General features: G+C 38.3%; 1 protein-coding gene and 1 pseudogene across 2 annotated transcripts in view; one reads left to right on the forward strand and one right to left on the reverse strand.

The window, feature by feature from the left end:
* RAD54L2 (RAD54 like 2) overlaps positions 1–20,605 on the forward strand; it is a 111,346-nt gene that overhangs the window by 53,790 nt on the left and 36,951 nt on the right. The window lies entirely within an intron of this gene.
* Positions 16,705–17,016, reverse strand: LOC124524126 (ATP synthase subunit g, mitochondrial-like; annotated as a pseudogene).

Genomic DNA, 20,605 nt, shown 5'->3' on the forward strand with positions numbered 1-20,605 from the left:
TTGGATCGTGCCATGAGAGTCCCCAAGGGATAAGAACGTTTTCTGCAGACATTCAGGACTCGTCAGTGGAAAAGTTTGAGAGGCCCTGGCTTAAGTTAATCAAGATCTGGACACAGACTGCCTTGATGGGCACATCTTTTTAGAACATGAAGGCCTTCTTTTTTTGTTGTTTTATTCTTGTCTGTTTTACATGGCATATCAGGATACTGAGATCCTGGAACTGGAGCTAGATATGTTCCTTCTGGAACCTGCTTCATAGCCATCTTATTGACAGAAAGCTAACCTCCTGAATATCAACTTTGGCCTCAGGCTGACCTCCTTCACCTTAGACCACTGAGTAGGGAAAGCTGATCTTCTCAACCTCTGGATCTCTGCCTTTCCTGCAGAGAGTTTGCTTTGTGCTTTTTCACTGACTCCTTTCTATTTGTCCTCTTTGCTTACAATGTAAAGAATTAGGGGTAAAGTGTTCTAGGCAGAGGGCCAGAGCAAAGGCCCTGGTGTGGGAACGAATTTGCTGTTTAAGAATCAGGAACATAGAGGCCATGGTGGCTGGAGCGTAGAGAATAGAGGCCAGAGTGGTCTGGGATGAGATAGGGAGGGCCTGAGCATGTAGGGCCAGCGGTAGCAGTTTGAGATATACCCAAACCTTGGTTTTATTCGTTTGGGTTCCAACATGCTTTTTCAGATTCTCACCGCGAGTTCTGGACATATCATTAAACAGTAGCAGTCTGCAGGAAAAGTCATGCTCTCTGAGCAGCTGGAAGTGGAAGAGGTGTAGGGGAGCTTCCAGAAATTTGAACTAAGATCAGAGTGGGTGGGGTGATTTCAGCAATCTAATGGGAACTCTAACCAATGTTTTCTCCCTCCAATGGAAGCCCCCAGGGCCCTTCAGAAGGCAGCATAGTCTATGGAGTTGTAGTTTTCACCATTTTTTATGACCTTTCTGTTACATTAGACATTCTTAGTTTAAGCCTAGATTTCTTCCTTTTCTAAGAATAGTTTTTAAAGGAAATATTTATTTATTTTGAGAGACGGAGCGGGCACATGTGCACTCCCGTGTGAACCAGGGAGGGGCAGAGACAGAGGGAGAGAGAGAATCCTAAGAAGGCTTGGCGCTCTTGGTGCAGAGCCCAACACAGGGCTCAATCGGATGAACCGTGAGACCATGACCTGAGCCGAAATCAAGAGACGATGCTTAACTGACTGAGCCACCAAGGCATTCCTAGATCCATTTTTAAAAATTTAGTGTGATAGAATCCATTCCTGTTGTTCATTTTAATACTCAAATTGTCCTGGGTTTGGCTAGTGGGAGCCCATTTCAGCTGACTTCAGTATTCCTTTGACATGTTCCCTACAATTTGTGAGCACTTCCTTTTCTTTCTGGTACGATGGTGTTCCAAGCCTAGCTTGTATCTTCTCTGTTCTGACCTGGGAATTGGCCTTTTCTCCAAACTCCTGGTTTCTTTTAGAGGGAAATGGTATTTAGAAACCAAGATCTGCGCTATACATATGCTCATTACTACTAGGATATCATTGATTGTTGGCTCTTTTGGTCTCTAGAGCTAGGAAATACATTTATTTAAAAAATTATGTTCAGGGACATCTGGGTGGCAATTAAGCGTCTGACTTCAGCTCAGGTCATAATCTCGTGGCTCGTGGGTTTGAGCCCTGCATTGGGCTCTGTGCTGACACAGTGAAGCCTGCTTCAGATCCTCTGTCTCCCTCTCTCTCTGCCCCTCCTCATTCATTCTCTTATTCTTTCTCTCTCTCTCTCTCTCTCAAAAATAAAAAAATAAAAAAACTTAAAAAAATAAATTAAAAATTGTGTTCATAACAGTGCTCTTAATTTTACTCCTTCTCCCATTCCTTATCTGTATCTCCCTTTTCACCCGGTGAGAACCTGGTTCCCAGTAGCATCACGGTATTTATTCATTTGTTCAATTGTACAGTGCACTCAAAATAGTTTCAGATATCCACTACAAACAATAAGTCTAAAGTTCAAGATTATTTTTGCAATTTTTTTTCCTTTTAATATATCTCACTTAAGCTGCATAGACAGAGTACTATATTGTCAAAAAGTTTACTTGGATTTTTGTTTGTTTTTCCAGCTTATCAAGGTTTAATTGTATACTGTGTATATACCCTTAAAACTATCATCAAGTTAGTGAGCATATTTGTCACCCCTGAAAGTTTTCTTATCCCCTTTTGAAGTCCTTCCCTCCCCTCCCTGCCTTCCAACCCTGTCTCTAGTGAACCATTGATCTGCTTTCTGCCCTTACTGATTAGTTTATATTTTATAGAATTTTGGTATAAATGAAACCACATAGTGGTTTTGTTAACGAAGTGGATATGGATTGTGTGAAAGAAAGAAGGTAAGGATCAATCCCAAAGTTTTTGGATTGAACAGCTTGAAGATGCCATTTTCTGAGCTTGGAAAGATTGGGGGAGAGGCACAGAATGGGGATAGACAGAAGTGTAGTTTTAGAGACATGTTAAGTTTGACATGTCTTATGGCTCCAAGCTAAGATGTTGAGAAGGCAGTTAGTTAGATTACTGAGTTGAAGTTCAGAAGAGAAGTCTACATTGAAGATAAAAACATGGGCTATATCTGTATGTAAATGGTACTTATGACATGGGACAGGATGAGATCATCCCAGGAATAAGAGAACTAATCTGAGTGACTAAGCACTGGACACTCAGCAGTGGGGAGGGTGATAAAGAGGGTCTAGGAAAGAAGACTGAGAAGAAATGGCCACTGACGTAGTAGGAGACCCAAGAGAAAAGTGCTATGGTGGCTTAAAAAAAAAAACAGTTTCAAGGAGGAAGTGATCAACTTCGTTAGTTAAAGGCTAGCAATAACCAGGGTAGTATGAGGAGTAAGAATTGACTGCTGGATATTTGTAGTATTTGCAAATCAATCAACATGATACATCACATTAATAAGAGAAAGGATAAAAACCTTATCATCATTTCAATAGATGCAGAAAACGCATTTGACAAAGTAGAATATTCATTCATGATAGAAACCCTCAAGGAAGTAAGTTTAGAGGGAGCATACCTCAACATAATAAAGGCCTTGTATGTAAAACTCACAGTTAACATCATCAGTGGGGAAAAACTGAGAGCTTTTTCCCTAAGGTCAGGAACAAGACAAAGATGTCTACTCTCACCACTTTTGTTCAACATAGTACCGGAAGTCCTAGCCATAGCAGTCAGACAACAAAAAGAAATAAAAGGAATCTACATCAGTAAGGAAGAAGTAAAACTTACATTATTTGCAGATGACATAATACTATATATAGAAAACCCTAAATACTCCACCAAAAAACTACTAGAACTGATAAATGAATTCAGTAAGGTCACAGGATACAAAATCAATATACAGAAATCTGTTGCATTTCTATACACTAATAATGAAGCAGCAGAAAGAGGAATTAAGAAAACAATCCCATTTACAATTGTACAGAAAAAAGAAAAAAGTAGCCTAGGAATAAACTTAACCAAAGAGGTGAAAGACCTGTACTCTGAAAACTATAAAATATTGATGAAAGAAATTTAAGACGACAAAAAGAAATGGAAAGGCATTCTGTGCTCATGGATCAGAAGAACAAATATTGTTAAAATGTCTATACTACCCCAAACAATCCACAGATTTTATGCAATCCCTCTGAAAACACCAACAGCATTTTTCACAGGACTAGAACAAATAATCCTAAAATTTGTATGGAACAAGAAAGACCTCAAACAACCAAAGCAGGCTTGAAAAAGAAAATAATTTGAGTATCACAATTTCAGACCTCGTTATATTACAAAGCTATAGTAATCAAAACAGTATGGTAATGGAACAAAAAATAGACACACATATCAATGGAAAGAATAGAAAGCCCAGAAATAAATGCACAATTGTATGGTCAATTAATCTTTGACAAAGGAGGAAAGAATATACAATGGGAAAAGACAGTCTTTTCAACAAATGGTGTTAGGAAAATTGGACAGCTACATGCAAAAGAATGAAACTGGACCACTTTCTTATACCATACACAAAAACAAATTTTAAATGGATTAAAGACCTAAATGTGAAACCTGAAACCATAAAAAATCCCAGAAGAGAACACAGGCAGTAATTTCTCTGACATTGGTTGTAGCAACATCTTTCCAGATGTGTCTACTGAGGCAAGGGAAACAAAAGCTAAAATAAATTATTGGGACTACATCAAAATAAAAATCGTCTGCACAACAGGGGTGCCTGGGTGGCTCAGTCAGTTAAGTGTCTGATTCGATTTTGGCTCAGGTCATGATCTCTCATGAGTTCAAGCCCTGCATCAGGCTCTGTGCTGATGGCATGGAGCCTGCTTGGTATTCTTTCTCCCTCTCTCTCTGCCCCTCCCCTTCTCTCTCTCTCTCTCTCTCTCTCTCTCTCAAAATAGATAAATAAACTTACAAAAAAATTATTTTAAAAAAGATCTTTTGTACAACAAAGGAACCAACCAACAAAACTGAAAGACAATCTACTGACTGGAAGAAGAAATTTGTAAATGATATATCTGATAAAGTGTTAGTACCCAAAGTATATAAAGAACTTATACAACTCAACACAATAATAATAATAATAATAATAATAATAATAGTAATAAAAAAATGGGTAGAAGAAATGAATAGACATTTCTTCAAAGAAGACATCCAGATGGCCAAGATGCTTAACATCACTCATCATCGGGGAAATGCAAATTAAAACCACAATGAGATATCACCTCACACCTGTCATAATGGCTAAAATGAAAAACACAAGAAACAAGTGTCAACAAGGATGTGTAGAAAAAGGAACCCTCGTGCACTGTTGCTGGAAATGCAAACAGGTACAGTCACTGTGGAAGACAGTATGGCGGTTCCTCAAAAAATTAGAGAACTACCCTATGATCCAAGAATTGAACTACTGGGTATTTACCCAAAAAATAGAAAAGCACTGGCTCAAAAAGATACATGGATCCTTTGTTTATTGCAGCATCACTTACAATGGCAGCAGCCCAAGTGTTCATCAGTAGATGAATGAATAAAGAGGATGTAATGCGTATACACACACATACATACAATGGAATATTATTCAGCCACAAAAAGAACAAAATCTTGCCATTTGTAATAACATGGATGGATCTAGAAATATAATGCTAAGCAAAATAAGCCAGTCAGAGAAAGACAAATATTATATTATTTCATTCATGTGGAATTTAAGAAACAAGACAAAAGTAAAAAAAAGACACAAACAAAAAAACAGACTCTTAACTATAGAGAACAAACTGATGGTTGCCAGAGGGGATGTGGTTGGGGGCATGGGTGAAATAGGTGAAGGGGACTAATAATACACTTATCTTGATGAGCACTGAATAATATATGGAATTGTTGAATCACTGTAATGTACACCTAAAACTGATATAACACTGTTAATTACACTGGAATTAAAATTAAAAGAGAATTGGCTGTCAGATTTAGCAGTGTGGGCGTCCTTGGTGACCTTGATGAGCATTTCAGTGCCATGATAGGGGCTAAAATAAGAACAGGTGGAGAGGAATTGGAGACCCTAAGAATAGACAAGTTTTTTGAGGGGTTTTGCTATACAAGGAAACAAAAAGAAGAAGCAATAAATGAGGGGGTATTTGAGGTCAAGGAAAGGCTTTTTTAGGGGTGCCTGAGTGGTTCAGTTGGTTGAGCATCTGACTCCTGATTTTGGCTCAGGTCATGATCTCGCGGTTCATGGGATCCAGCCCCATGTTAGGCTCTGTGCTGACAATGTGGAGCCTGCTTGGGATTCTCTATCTCTCCCTCCCTCTCTCTCAAATAAATCTAAAAAACATTAAAAATAAAAAGAAAGGCTTTTTTAAAAGTTAAAAAGTTTTATCCTAACTTTTTGCCAGTGGGGCTTATCAGGTAGGGAGGGAGAAATGGATGACACAGTATAGTTGGGGGCAGTCCATACTGGCTCAAGCCAAGACCTGGCAAAAATCCTTTACCTCAGCATGTTAGTGTGTAATAGAAAGGAACACCCCTCAGAGCAAGGTAATCATCTTCCTCTAAATTTTTGTATCTTGGGCAAGACCTTGCTGAGCCTTCAGGTTCACTTCTGCAAGATGAAATTCTGCAACCTGAACTCTAGATCTGTTGTTTTCTCATTCTGGATGAAGACATGGAAGTATGGGCATGTTTTTAGGAACAAAGAGGAATCACCAAAGTGGAGAAAAGGGCTGTGAATCTGCATGGAAGGCCAGTTTAGCCATGTGACTTGAATGCAAGACAGACAGTATAAATAGCTCTCTATTGCATTTTAGCATTTTTTTCTCAGCTCAGATGACCAGCACCAGTCCTTAAATTACAGATTCACGACAGATCTTTTTATTCTGTATTTATTTTATCCTCTTCCCTTCCCCAGAAAGTTGTATCACCTCTTCCTGAGACAAGTTGGATATCTGTTGTTGGACTGATTTTTTAGAGTAGCCTAAATCAAGAATTTAGGGTGACTTCTTACTAGAAATGAAGTAGTGCCAATTTTGCAACCATTTCCTGTCCTTTTCTGTGTGCCAGGCTTAAAGACACAAAGGTGCAGAGTTCAGGTGTGCTGGGGGCAGAAGATTGTTTGTAAATCTGCGGCAGGAAAGCGTGTCAGATGTTGACCCAGTTGTTCAGAGTGACTTTGTAGGACCTTCAACCCTCTTTCCCAATAATCCAGGGGGTGGGAACTTCTGACTGTGAGTTTAATTTGCATTTCCCTGATTATTTAAGATGTTAGGCTTTTTCTATATGCTTATGACCATTTTCAGTCTTGTAAAGTGTCTGAACACATTTTTTGGAACATTTTTCTTTCCTTTCATCTATTTCTTATTGATTGGAATTCTTCATATCTGGTTATGAGTCTTATTGGGTACACACACACACACACATCTTTTCCTTCTATATTGCTTGGTTTTTCACTTTTAATTGTGTTTTGTGGGGCTTATTTTGCAGTTTTATGCTCCTTTTTATATTGTATTTTTGATGAATAGATGTTTTAATTATAATGAAATCAAATTTATTTTTACCCTTTATGTTTAGTGCTTTAGTGCTTCCCCAAGGTCATGAAGATATTGTTATTTTTTAGAAGCTTTAAATGTTTTACCTTCACATTTAGGTCAGTGATCCATCGTGAATTGATTTTTGTATGGTGTGAGGTAGGGGTCAAGGTTCATCCTTCTCATTTCCAAATATGATTATCTAATTGATTCAGCATTCTGCATTGCATTTTCCTGTACCTTTTGTTATAAACTGAGGCACAGTACATACATAGCTGTCTCTGAACTCTATTTTTTTTCCACATAACTTTCAGGGAAATGGGAATAGAGGGGAAATTATGCAGTGTGGTGGCTAAGAGCATGAACTCTGGAGACAGATCAGTCACCTGGGTTTAGATCCTATCTTTACTACTTAATGGCTTTTTGAGCAAATTTCCTTATCTGTAAAATGGGAATAATGGTAGCACTATCTACTTAATAGGGCTGTTTTGAGGACTGAATGAGTTAATGTTTATAGTATTTGTAATGGCCTTGGACATGACTGGGGATGCAGTGCATGGGATCCAAATCTAGTAGGGCTCACTGCAGACCTGGTGCTGGGCCTGTAGCTATTCACCAGCTACTTTGTCTGCCCTGACTTCACAGTTCCCAGCAATCCTCCTGAAGGAGTGTCTTTAAGTGTTTTGTAAATTGTATTCTGAAATCTTATAGTAGTCTTTGGTCCAATTTAGAGTACAGAAGCAGGATGTGCCAGATTTGAATAAAATTCCCCAAACAGCGTACCAAGAGAGAAAGCATCAGTTACTAACCTTGTCTCCCCAGATATATTGACAGGCACTGCAGCCTAACAATGTTGAGCACATGCTGAAATAAAAATAAAAAGGAAGAAACCTAGAGATGGTCTTCTATAGGCTTTTAGGCAGAGACCTGAAAGAGAATATGGGTTACAATTAAATTAGAATCTAACACATCCCTGTTAGATAAGGAAATGAGAAAAGAGGGACACAGCATCTGCAAAGGCCCAGAGCCTCTGAGAGCACCATGCTTTTGAGGCTAGAGAACATGGAACTGAGAGTGGGTGGGTGGAGGGAGGTTTTTGGTAGTCAGGTAGTGAGCTAGCAATCAGGAAAGGCATGAAGGATTTCAGATTTTATCCTAAGAGCAGAAGGGATAGTTTTAAAGTGTTTTAAAAGATCCTGGGTGGGTGGAGACTGTGACTAGAGCGGATTCACAAAGCTCACTCTTTCTGCAGTGTGGATTGCAGGGAGGCAGGGAGACTCTGGAGGCCAGAGCAAGAATCCAGACCAGGTAGTACAGTGGTGTGGAGAGAAGAAGAGAGGGATATTTAGGTAACTTCTTAGGGCACAGAATTCATGACTGAATATGAGGAGATGAGAGAAAGCAAGAATGAATGAGGCTTTTTTCCCTTGATGGTCACTGAGTGTGGTGGAGGTCTAAAGAGTTGCTACTCTGTGGGGTGTGGGATGCTGGGAGAGCTACTACGGAATGCTCTTCCACTATAGAGACTTTGTGCTTATGTTCTTAGCCACTCTTCTTTTAATTGTCCCCTTCACCCATTAGGAAGCAAGGCTGTTGTGTAATGTGCTCCTGGATAAGTACAAATTTTCTTTGCATTTTCTACAGCCCCAAGGAAAAGGTTTGTTGTTTTATTTTTATTTCTTAAATTAAATTTAATTAATTAATTAATTTTTAAGTAATCCCTGCACCCAACATGGGGCTCAGACTCATGATCCCAAGATCAACAGTCTCATGCTCTACTGACTGAACCAGCCAGGCATCCTTGTTGTTTTATTTTTAATATGATCAGCCAGAAAGGGCCTTACCAGTCTTTCTTTGATCAGAGCAACTATCTAACCTTTTGCATTCATGGAGTTAACATTTAAGGTTCCAGCCAATGAGACTATTCCGAGAGTCTGTAATCTGCACTAGTTTATTATTTTGCCAAGGCATGACTTTTAATGATGCTCTCTTCAGGTTGGGGTGTGGAGAGTGAGTCCTGTCCTGTCCTGTCCTGTCCTCCAGAGCATCTGCTCCTCAACCTACCCTGTTCTCTGCTCTCAGATCAGAAATTCTGACGGGATTGTTTAAATGTTTCAGTTGTACATGAATGCATTTTGTGGAAGAAATTATGTGCTGTAGCAGTATTCTCTAATTTGGGCATTTTGCAAAGGTATCTTCTCTCTTGCCTCCTATGCTTTCCCTTCATGATGTCTGTTGTGAAGTCTGATTTGATGCTTTGCTTGTGAAACCCTACTCTTTGTTCACAGCCTTTTCTCACCTAATGAATCCTTCTGGGAATTTGAGGTTTTATTTTTTGTGGTTGGTAGCCTCAATACATCAAAATGTTCATGAGTAGAATGAAAAAGTAAAAGTTCTGTTGATTGACCTTCCCCCACCTCCTCCCTGCAATACAGATCCCTAGCACGCTTTTGTTTGTCCATTGGACCAGCTTTACTGTCTTTTAGGTTAACAGACACAAGTAACACATTTTGAAGGATTATCACCTTAGTGTGTGTACACAAGTCCTCTCTCAAAAGACACAGAATGAGCTTTTGCTATTTCTCTTTGCTCATTCCCTCTTAAAAGAGGCAGCACTTAATGCCATCCTAGTTTCTTCTTGCTTGTTGTGGACACCCTTACATGGGAGTCCTAGTGGAGTTTGCATGTTATGGAAAGATTTGTATGTTATTCTGTGCTTCTGCCACCATTTAAAGTGGGTTTGGGGGCGCCTGGGTGGCTCAGTCGGTTAAGCGGCCGACTTCGGCTCAGGTCATGATCTTGCGGTCCGTGAGTTCGAGCCCCGCGTCGGGCTCTGGGCTGATGGCTCAGAGCCTGGAGCCTGCTTCCGATTCTGTGTCTCCCTCTCTCTGACCCTCCCCCGTTCATGCTCTGTCTCTCTCTGTCTCAAAAATAAATAAACGTTAAAAAAAAATTAAAAAAAAAAATAAAGTGGGTTTGCAGGCAGGAGAATGGGTGTGGGGTTTTGCCAGCCTGAGATCCAGAGGGAGGGGCAACAGTTCCCCAAGGCCATAAACAGGCTTATTCTCTTCATTCTTCTTTTAAAACCCCCACTTTGATGATGCTGAGATCCTGTTTTCCCCTCTTACACTCAGCTGTCAGGCTCAGTGGGGATGCCTGGAGATTGCTTTCTAGCCTCCTTGAGAGAGGCTGCCAATTGGAGTCACAGAAGAGCAGGAAGCCCAGCATGGACTGACATGTCCCTTGAACCAGCTCCAGTCTTGACACTTCTCTCTGGTTATATAACATCAAGCAGCTGCAGCTTCCAGAACCACTTTATTCCTTATAGTGCTGAATGGCAGGTGGAGGAAGCACTGACCCTTTAGTGATCCTGAAGTTTCCAGGAATAATTTGCTTGAGTATTTAATTCTATTTTTATTTCTCCCATGTTTGCATCACTCATACTTTGGGAAATAAGCAAAGCAATAGTCCATTGCTTCAGTCTTCCCACTAAGGTCCTTAGCCTAGTCCCTATTTATTGATTGATTGATTTATTTAGGGTGATGTTTTTTAAATTTTTTATTATTTTTAAAAGTATTTATTTAATTTTTTATTTTAACGTTTATTTATTTATTTTGGGAGAGAGAGAGCACAAGCGGGGAAGGGACAGAGAGAAGGAGAAAGAGAATCCCAAGCAGGCTCCGTGCTGTCAGTGCAGAGACCCATGCGGAGCTGGTTCTCACAAACCGTGAGATCATGACCTGAGCCAAAATTAAGATTTGATCGCTCAACCAACTAGGCCACTCAGGCACCCCGAAGTTTTTTTTTTTTAATGTTTCATTTGTTTTTGAGAGAGATAGTGCAAGCTGGGAAGGGGCAGAGAAGCAGGGACAGAGGATCTGAAGCTCAACTGACTGAGCCACCCAGGCACCCCTCACATAATCTTTTTTAAAAATCTTTATTAGACAGTTAAGAGACCTTTGGAAGTAAAATTACAAGGGAAAATTTTGAGGAAAGAGTGGCCAGTCTATTATCACTCGAGACCTTTAGCAGATCTGGAAGGAAGAGCTCTCCCCACCCCAGGCAGCTGACTGAAGATCGCTAGGTGCCATGGTCACCAGGTGCCTTGGGTCATATGTTGCTCTTGGATGGGCTGCAGCTGTTTCCAGATAGGATTCAGCTCTTCAACTTTGCATGCTGGGTAGTGGGGTTTCCCTCCCTTAATGTGTTACAATGGCTAGGTGTCGTGTTGCTTCTGGAATTTTGGGGGATGGAAGGATGGGGTAAATCAGGCTGAGTATATATGATCAGCATTAGTGTTTAGCATGGAGACTTCAGTTAAGGAGGGGAAAAAATTAGTGTGAGTTTTCTCGTGGCTGATGGAATAATAAAGTTGAGTGATTGGAGTAAGTATGGGAATACTTCAAGAACCAGCCTACATTTCTGAAGTAATGATTTCGGTTTTGACTACTGTAGGCGATGAAGTTTTTCAGATTTGTAAGTATTCTTTATTACACTTACAACTCCTTTGCTATTTATTTTATAAGTAGCATCTAGTCTGTGGCTTATCTCTTAACATTGTTGATAGTGTTCTTTGTTGTAAAAAAAAATCTGTAATTTTATTGTAGTCACTTTAAATAAGCTTTTCCATTGTTCAGTGGTCATTTATTTCATGGGTGGAAAAGAGGCATATTTTAAAGATTGGAATGTGGTTTTCATCAACATCTTTGTTCTTAAGTGTTTATTTTGAGAGGGGGGTGTGGAGAAAGCGTGAGCAGGGGAGGGGCAGAAAGAGAGGGAGAGAGAAAAATCCCAACCAGGCTCCTTGCCATCAGCACAGAGCCCAATGCGCGGCTCAAACCCACAAACTGTGAAATCATGACCTAAGCGGAAATCAAGAGTCAGACGCCCAACCGAGCCACCCAGGCACCCCTCATTTTTTTTTTTTTTAAGGATGCCTTGTGAAGAGCAGAAGTTTTTAATTTTGATGAAGCACTTTTATCATTTTTTTCGCTTGTGGTTCAAGCTTTTTGTATCCTGCTTAACAAATCTTTACTTACCCTAGGGGTGCCTGGGTGGCTCAGTTGGTCGAGTGTCTGACTTCACCTCAGGTCATGATCTCACAGTTCATGGTTTCGAGCCCTGCATGAAGCTCTGTGCTGACAGCTTGGAGCCTGGAGCCTGCTTGGGATTCTGTGTCTCCCTCTCTCTCTGTCCCTCCCCTACTCTCACTCTTTCTTTCTTTCAAAAATAAACATTAAAAAAAAAAAAAAAGAAAAGAAATCTTTACTAACCCTAAAGTTGTGAATATTTTCTACTACATTTTCTGCTAGAAGTTTTATAGTTTAAGCTTTTATATTTAGGCCTTGATCCATTTTGAATTATTGTTTATGTATAATATGTAATGAGGTGAGAATTGTATCTGTTGCAAATGGTGTGTTGGAAAGATTATCTTTCTCCATTGAATTACTTTTAATTACCTTTACAAAGAATCAATTGACTATAAATGTGTGGTCTAATTCTGGACTGTATTATATTAATTACTATGTTTATCCCTAGGCAAAATCATAATTACTGTAGTTTCAATCAGATAGTACAAGAATTCCAACTTCATTATTGTCTTAAAAAATTATTTTGATTACTGTAGGACTTTTGCATTTTCATAAGAATTTTAGACTTCTGTCAATTTCAGTTGCAGATAGTGGCCACAGTTAAAATAGCAAAGTGGAAGTTACATTGCCTTTGATGCTAGCCTTGGAAGTTATAGTGTCAACTTCTGTCTTATTCTTTTGGTTATAAGCAAGTCATAAGCCCACCCAGATTCAAGAGAAAAAGATTAGAATTTATTTCTCAATAGGAGGATCAGGGTCAAACTGAGGGAAAGCATTGGGATGAAAGATATTGTTACATTCATCTTTGGAAAAAAGACTGCCACATTCCAGCCTCTGGCCACAGTAATTCACATCATCCCACATGCAAAATACACTGCCCCCTTTCCTCAAGACCCTCAAAGTTTCATTCCATTTCAGCATCAGTTTATAGTCCAAGATCTTGTCATCTAACTCAGATCCATGTGTGAATGTGGCTTTTAGTTGTAGTTTCTTGAATTCACTCCCTAAGTACAGTTTCTCTTATCTGAAGACTTTTTTCTAAGTCTTTTGTTTAACAGAGATCTTCTAGGCATGCCTGCAAAATCTTTAGGAGGATTTTAGTCTGTTTGAAAAGGTCTATGAGGCACTACTTTAAATATTTCTGAAATCATAACAAAGGATCTTACAGGTCTACCCTGGATTTGATATCAATTTTCCATGTTACTACTGGTGATAGAGTTGCTAAACTGTCTGAAACAGTGTTTCTTTTCCTTTAGCTTTCTGTAACATTTTCCTTTAAGCCTTCATCAATAATCTCCTTGAGACCCTTTGGGCTTTTATGACCAGTTTCCTTATGACCCTTCCAGCTTCTTCTCACCACTTAACACCAAACGCAAAACCATACTCTAATTTTTTATTGATTTGTTTATTCTTATTTACCCCAAGTACCAAGTTTCTGTTTCAGTTACTAATACTGTGTCATAAATTTCCCCAAAACTTAAATGATTTAAAACAATAACATTTATTATTTCTTTTGGTTGCTGCTTGGCTGACAGTCTAACATCTAGGCCATCTAGATTTCCCTCCTTCCCTCCCTTCCTGTCTGCCTTCCTTCCTTTCTTTTTCAATTTTTTAAAGTAAACTCTACCCCCAGTGTGGGGCTGAAACTCACCACTCCAAGATCAAGAGTTGCAAGCTCTACTGACTGAGCCAGACAGGTGCCCCTAGATTGCTCCTGATTGAATTTTTCTTGACTATGGATACTTTCCTGTTTCTTTGCATATCTGGTGATTTTTGAGTAAATAAAATGGTCTTTGTGCGTAATATATTGTAGAGGCTCTTCATTCTTGTTCATTCTAATTTTCACAGGCAGCTCAGTTACTGATTGATCCATCACCTTGAACTTATGAAGCCTTGGTTTTATGCCATTTTGGTACCAATCTGTGAAAAGCCCAAGATGTTTTCCAATCTAATTTGGTAGGACTCAATCTCTAAATTCTCTCTTCTTGCAGACCTTGTCAGGGCTTGGTTTTAGGCTTTGTTAGGGAGGATCCAGTATATAGGTCTTACTGTAGAATGTGGTTCATACTCTTAGGGACAGCCTTTCTTTTGTCTCAGCAGGATGGCAGGGGTGTTATATAAAATGTTAATGACATCTTTAAACTCTGGCAAGTCTACAACTCCCCAATTCCCCTGGCATTGCTCTTCCCCTAGCACTGCTAGGCTTCTAGTAACTGCTGCTCTCACTGTGGTCAGATACATACTCTGAATGATTTCACTTGTTTGAAATTTGTTGAGGTTTGCTTTATGGTGCAGTATATGGACAATTTTGATAAATGATGCATGAGCTGTTGAAAACAATGTGTGTTTTGTCATTGTTGAGTGAAGTGTTCTAAATATGTTTGTTAATTCAGGTTTGTTGTTTCATTCAGTTCTTGTATAGCCTTACTGGTGTTTTTGTCTGTTGGCTCATATTCTTGAAAGAGACTTGTTAGTCTCTCATTATGATTGTAGATTTCTGTATTTCTTCTTTCAGTTTTGTCAGTTTTAATGTATTTTGACACTAAGGTGTTGTGTGTATACAGAATTGATATTGTTATATTTTCTTTGTACAATGACCTTTTGTCATTATGAAACATCCCTTTTTATTTCTAGTAATGCTTCTTACCCTAATGTCTCTTTCACCTGATTTAGTATAGATAGATATGTCAGCTTTGATTAGTGTTTATTAGTGTTTATTCTTTTACTTTTTTTTTTTTTTTTGGTTTATTCTTTTACTTTCAACTTTTTCTCTGTTATTTGTTTTTCATGCTTGCACCAGTTAGTTGGGTTTTGTTTTTTTGATTCAGTCTGACAGTTTTAGTCTTTTAATTGAAATATTTAGTCAATTTATAGTTTATGTAATTATTGATAGAGTTGTGTTAAAATTTATCATCTTGCTGTTTATTTTCTATATCATCTTCTATTTTGTTCTTCTTCCTTTGGATTAATCAAGTTGTTGGCATTTTTTTGTTTTTGTTTTTGTTTTTGTTTTTGTATGATTCAGTTTTCTCCCTATTGGCTTGTTAGTTATATAATCTTTTACCATGCTTTTAGTGGTTATTTAGGTTATGGTATGCATCCTTGTCTAATATAAATCATTGCTTTTATTACTTCCCCAACTGTATTAGAACCTGAGAACATTTTATTTTATTTTATTTTATTTTATTTTATTTTATTTTATCTTATCTTATCTTATCTTATCTTATCTTATCTTATCTTATCTTATTATTTATTTTTAACCTTACAGCATTTTAAATCTGTTTACTTCTTTCCTGCCTTTTAGGTTATATATCCTTATTTTAACTCTACACATTTTACTTAAAAAATTTTTTTAATGTTTACTTTTGAGAGAGAGAGAGAGAAAGAGTGAGTGAGTGAGCATGAGTGGGGAAGGGGCAGAGAGAGGGGGGGACACAGAATCTGAAACAGGCTTCAGGCTCTGAGCTGTCAGTGCAGAGCCTGACATGGGGCTTGAACCTGTGAACTGGGAGATCATGACCTGAGCTGAAGTCAGATGTTTAACTGACTGAGTCACCCGGGCACCCCTTAATTCTACACATTTTAAATGCTATAAAATGTTATTGTTTTTCTATAGTCAGTATTCATTATATTTGCCTCATCTATACCCTTTTTGTTCCTTTATTTATTTATTTATTTATTTATTTATTTATTTTTAGGAGTTTATTTGAGCAAACATCAAATAGGGTGGTACCAACTAGAAGAGGTTAGGAGCCTTTCCTTTTATGGTGTTTTTCATTCCTTCATTTCTTTCCTTCTTTCTTTCTTTCTTTCTTTCTTTCTTTCTTTCTTTTTTGTCTGAGATCATTTTTTTTCTGGCTCAAGGACTCCCTTTGGTATTTAGGTTTGAAAATGTTTTTTGGCAACAAATTTAATGTGTGTTTCTGTTTGTCTGAAAATTGCTTTATTTTGCCCTCATTTTTGAATGATGTATTAGCTGGTACAAAATTCTAGGTTGCCAGTTATTTTCTTTCAACACTTAGAAGATTTTCCACTGTCTTCTAGCATCTTTCATGTCTGAAAAATACATTGCCATTCCTATTGTTGCTCCTTTGAAGGTAATGTGTTCTCCCCCACTTACGACTACTTGTACAGCTTTTTATTTGGTATTAGTTTTCAAAAGTTTTGCTATAAGCTCCCTAGGAATGGTTTTTTGTTGTGTTTTGTTTTTTTCTATTTATCCTACCTGTCATCCATAGAGCTTCTTGATTCCAGTTATTATATATGTTATTTCTAGAATTTCCCTTTGATTGTCTTTTTTTATTGAGTCTGATTATATGGTGACATTATCCCTGTTTTCATTTTCTCCATTTCTTTGTTTTCTTGCACATTTTATCAGTTATTTATTATTATTATTTTTTAAGTGTCTAGACCACCAGTGATTCTGGTTCTGTTGTCTGTTTATCACCTCTTAGTTTTTGTTTTGTTTTGTTTTTTTGATACATTATCTTATTTTATTCAAATACCAGTCTGATCACACATGGTCCAAAAACACTCAAATAACAAACCAAGTATAGACAGATGTTAAAGATTGGTCTTCAAACATTATAGCCAATGATACCACGCTTTCCTATGATCTCGCTGACATAAAATCACATCCACACCTCAGTAGCCACCAAACCATTCAGCAGAGCTTCCTTAACTGTGAGCTGTTTGAAGCTACCAGTTTGAGCACTCTTGACTATTTTTTTCAAGCTCTGAATAGCTGTAGGGATCTCAGCAGGGGTTGGAGGAACCAACTCAACCTTGGCATAGTGTCAAAATGTGGCCAATTGAGTCTTTGAGCAAGTCACAGCAGCCTTCACCAGCTCTGGGGCCTTCTCCGTGAGGTTACGGACAAACTGGGCCATGATTCCAGGATTTTCCCTCTTAGTTTTTGATCATTTGGTCTTGTCTCCTGGCATAGCTGGTAATTTTTCATTGAATGCTGGGCAGTGTACATAAAAAGTTATAGAGACTATGGATAATATCTTTAGAGAAGTTTTCCTTTTCTTCTTCTAGGCACATACAGTGGGGCTGATCACCTTAATCCAGCAGGACAAAGCTGAATAAATGTCAGATCATAGTTTATAAGCCTTTGTTTACTCCTGGCACACCCCTGTTTCTAGAGTAAGGCCATCCCATAGGTTCCACTTGAGAACGAAGGTGTTCCCTGGAACCATCTGCTCTGGTGGTTCCTAAATTTCTAATCCTTCTCTGCACCTTGAGATTGCAGAAACATATTCTCTGCTTTTCAGTGGCCTTTAGCTTAGCTTTTTAGTCTCCCATCTCACCTTTAGAGCAAAGCAAATGACCTGATGAAAATGAACTGAGTTTTTGGCTCAGTTTTGCTTTTCCCATTTCATTAGGATCATGGTCCCTCATGTCTTCAATTTTTGTCTTTTTAGCCTCATGAAATTGTCAAAAGTTCTGGTTTCTTTGCTTTTTATTAACATCCCTCAGTTTGGATGACTCTCAGTTTGCCCCAACACTCAGACTTGGCAAAAGAGGGGAATAAATGGCAGGAGAATGCTAGCTCACCTCTTCTTAATTTCCCTTTCTCTGTAATCTTGTCCCTTCTACTTCTGGTTCTCTCAGCATCTCTTCAATGCCTTCAAAAAGGTTTTGTTGTTTTTAAATTCAATAACATGTTTCTAGCTATTCTTAGTGCAAGCAGTGGTTTGCCTCAAGCTATTCCATCTTAGCTGGAAGCAGAAGCACCAAGCCAACATTTAAAAATATGTATATATTCTTATTGAGGTACATTTTAAAGTTATAATTCAATGATTTTTAGTATATTCACAAGGCTTTTAACTATCACTACTGTCTAATTTCAGAACATTTTCATTACTCCAAGAAACAACCCTGTTATCCATAGGCAGGCACTCCCATTACCCTCTATCTCAGCCCCTTGCAACCACTATCCTGCTTGCTATCTATATAGATTTACTTGTTCTGGGCATTTCTATAAGTGGAATTGTACAATATGAGGCCTTTTGTGTCAGACTTCTTTAACTTAGTGCAATGACTAAGCCAACTGTGTGTATGTGTGTGTTAAAATATATGTAACATGAAATTTACCATTTTGGCCATTTTAAAGTGTAGAATTCTGTGGCATTAAGTACATTTACACTGTTTTGTAACCTTCACCACTATCCATTACCAGAACTTTTTAATCATCCCATATTGAAACTCTGTACCCTTTAAATCATCACTCTCCATCACTTTCTGTCTTTATTTTAACTATGCTAAATACTTCATATAAATAGAATCATGCAGTATTTGTCCTTTTGTGACTGAATTATTTAATTTAACATAATGTCCTCAAGAATCACGTTGTAGGGGCGCCTGGGTGGCACAGTCGGTTGAGCGTCCGACTTCGGCCAGGTCACGATCTCGCGGTCCAGGAGTTCGAGCCCCGCGTCAGGCTCTGGGCTGATGGCTCAGAGCCTGGAGCCTGTTTCCGATTCTGTGTCTCCCTCTCTCTCTGCCCCTCTCCCGTTCATGCTCTGTCTCTCTCTGTCCCAAAAATAAATAAACGTTGAAAAAAAAATTAAAAAAAAAAAAAAAAAAAGAATCACGTTGTAACCCAGCAATTGCACTACTAGGTATTTATCCACGGGATACAGGTGTGCTGTTTCAAAGGGGCACATGCACCCCAATGTTTATAGCAGTACTATCGGCATTAGCCAAAATATGGAAACAGCCCAATTGTCCATCGATGGGTAAATGGATAAAGAAGATGTGGTGTGTATATATATATATATATATATATATATATATATATATATACACACACAATGCAGTATTACTTGACAATCAAAAAAAAAAATGAGATCTTGCCATTTGCAACTATGTGGATGGAACTGGAGGGTATTATGCCAAGCAAAATAAGTCAGAGAAAGACAAATATATGACTTCACTCATATGTGGAATTTAAGATACAAAAAAGATGAACATAAGGGAAGGGAAGCAAAAATAATATAAAAACAGGGAAGGGGACAAAACATAAGAGACTCTTAAATACAGAGAACGAACAGCGTTGCTGGAGGGGTTGTGGGTGGGGGGATGGGCTAAATGAGTAAGGGGCATTAAGAAAGACACTTGTTTTTCTTAATGAAGCACTGGGTGTTATACATAGGGGATGAATCACTAGAATCTACTTCTGAAATCATTGCACTAGATGCTAACTAACTTGGATGTAAATTTAAAAATAAATAATAAAAGAAACAAAAAGAATCACGTTGTGGCATGTGTCAGAATTTCTTTCTAAGGCTGAATAATATTCTATTGTATGTATATATCACATTTTACTTACCCTTTTATCCATCAGTGGATACCTAGGTTGTTTCCTTGTTTTAGCTATTATGAATAATGATCCTGTGAGCAAGACTGTATGTCAAGACTCTGCTTTCAGTTCTTTTGAGCATATGTCCAGAAGTGGAATGGCTGGATCACATGGCACTCCAGTGTTCTAACTTATTGAGGGATTGCCCTACTGTTTTCCATAGCAGCTGTGTCATTGTGCATTCTTTTTTTTTGGGGGGGGGGAGAATAATGAATTCAATTTGATTTATTCTTTTTTTAATTTTATTTTTTAAATTTACATCCAAATTAGCATATAGTGCAACAATAATTTCAGGAGTAGATTCCCTAATGCCCCCTACCCATTTAGCCCATCCCCCCTCCCACAACCCCTCCAGTAACCCTCTGTTAGTTCTCCATGTTTAAGAGTCTCTTATGTTTTGTCCCCCTCCCTGTTTTATATTATTTTTGTTTCCCTTCCCTTATGTTCATCTGTTCTGTGTCTTAAAGTCCTCATATGAGTGAAGTCATATGATACTTGACTTTCTCTGACTAATTTCACTTAGCATAATACCCTCCAGTTCCATCCACATTGTTGCAAATGGCAAGATTTCATTCTTTTTAATTGCCGAGTAATACTCCATTTGTGTGTGTGTGTGTGTGTGTGTGTGTGTGTGTGTGTGTGTGTGTATATATATATATATATATATACACCATATCTTCTTTATCCATTCATCCATCAATGGACATTTGGGCTCTTTCCATACTTTGGCTATTGTTGATAATGCTGCTGTAAACATTGAGGAGCATGTGCCCCTTTGAAACAGCATACTTGTATCCCTTGGATAAATACCTAGTAGTGCAATTGCTGGGTCGTAAGGTAGTTCTATTTTTAATTTTTTGAGGAATCTCCATACTGTTTTCCAGAGTGGCTGCACCAACTTGCATTCCTACCAGCAATGCAAAAGAGATCCTCTTTCTCCACATCCTCACCAACAGCTGTCATTGCCTGAGTTGTTAATGTTAGCCATTCTGACAGGGGTAAGGTGGTATCTCATTGTGGTTTTGAGTTGTATTTTCCTGAAGATGAGTGATGTTGAGCATTTTTTCATGTGTCAGTCGGCCATCTGGATGTCTTCTTTGAGAAGTGTCTAT

This window comes from Lynx rufus, unplaced genomic scaffold (assembly GCF_022079265.1).
Source record: "Lynx rufus isolate CCGP_SWC_20201006 ecotype Redwood Valley unplaced genomic scaffold, mLynRuf1.p SCAF_4, whole genome shotgun sequence".
NCBI lineage: Eukaryota > Metazoa > Chordata > Mammalia > Carnivora > Felidae > Lynx > Lynx rufus.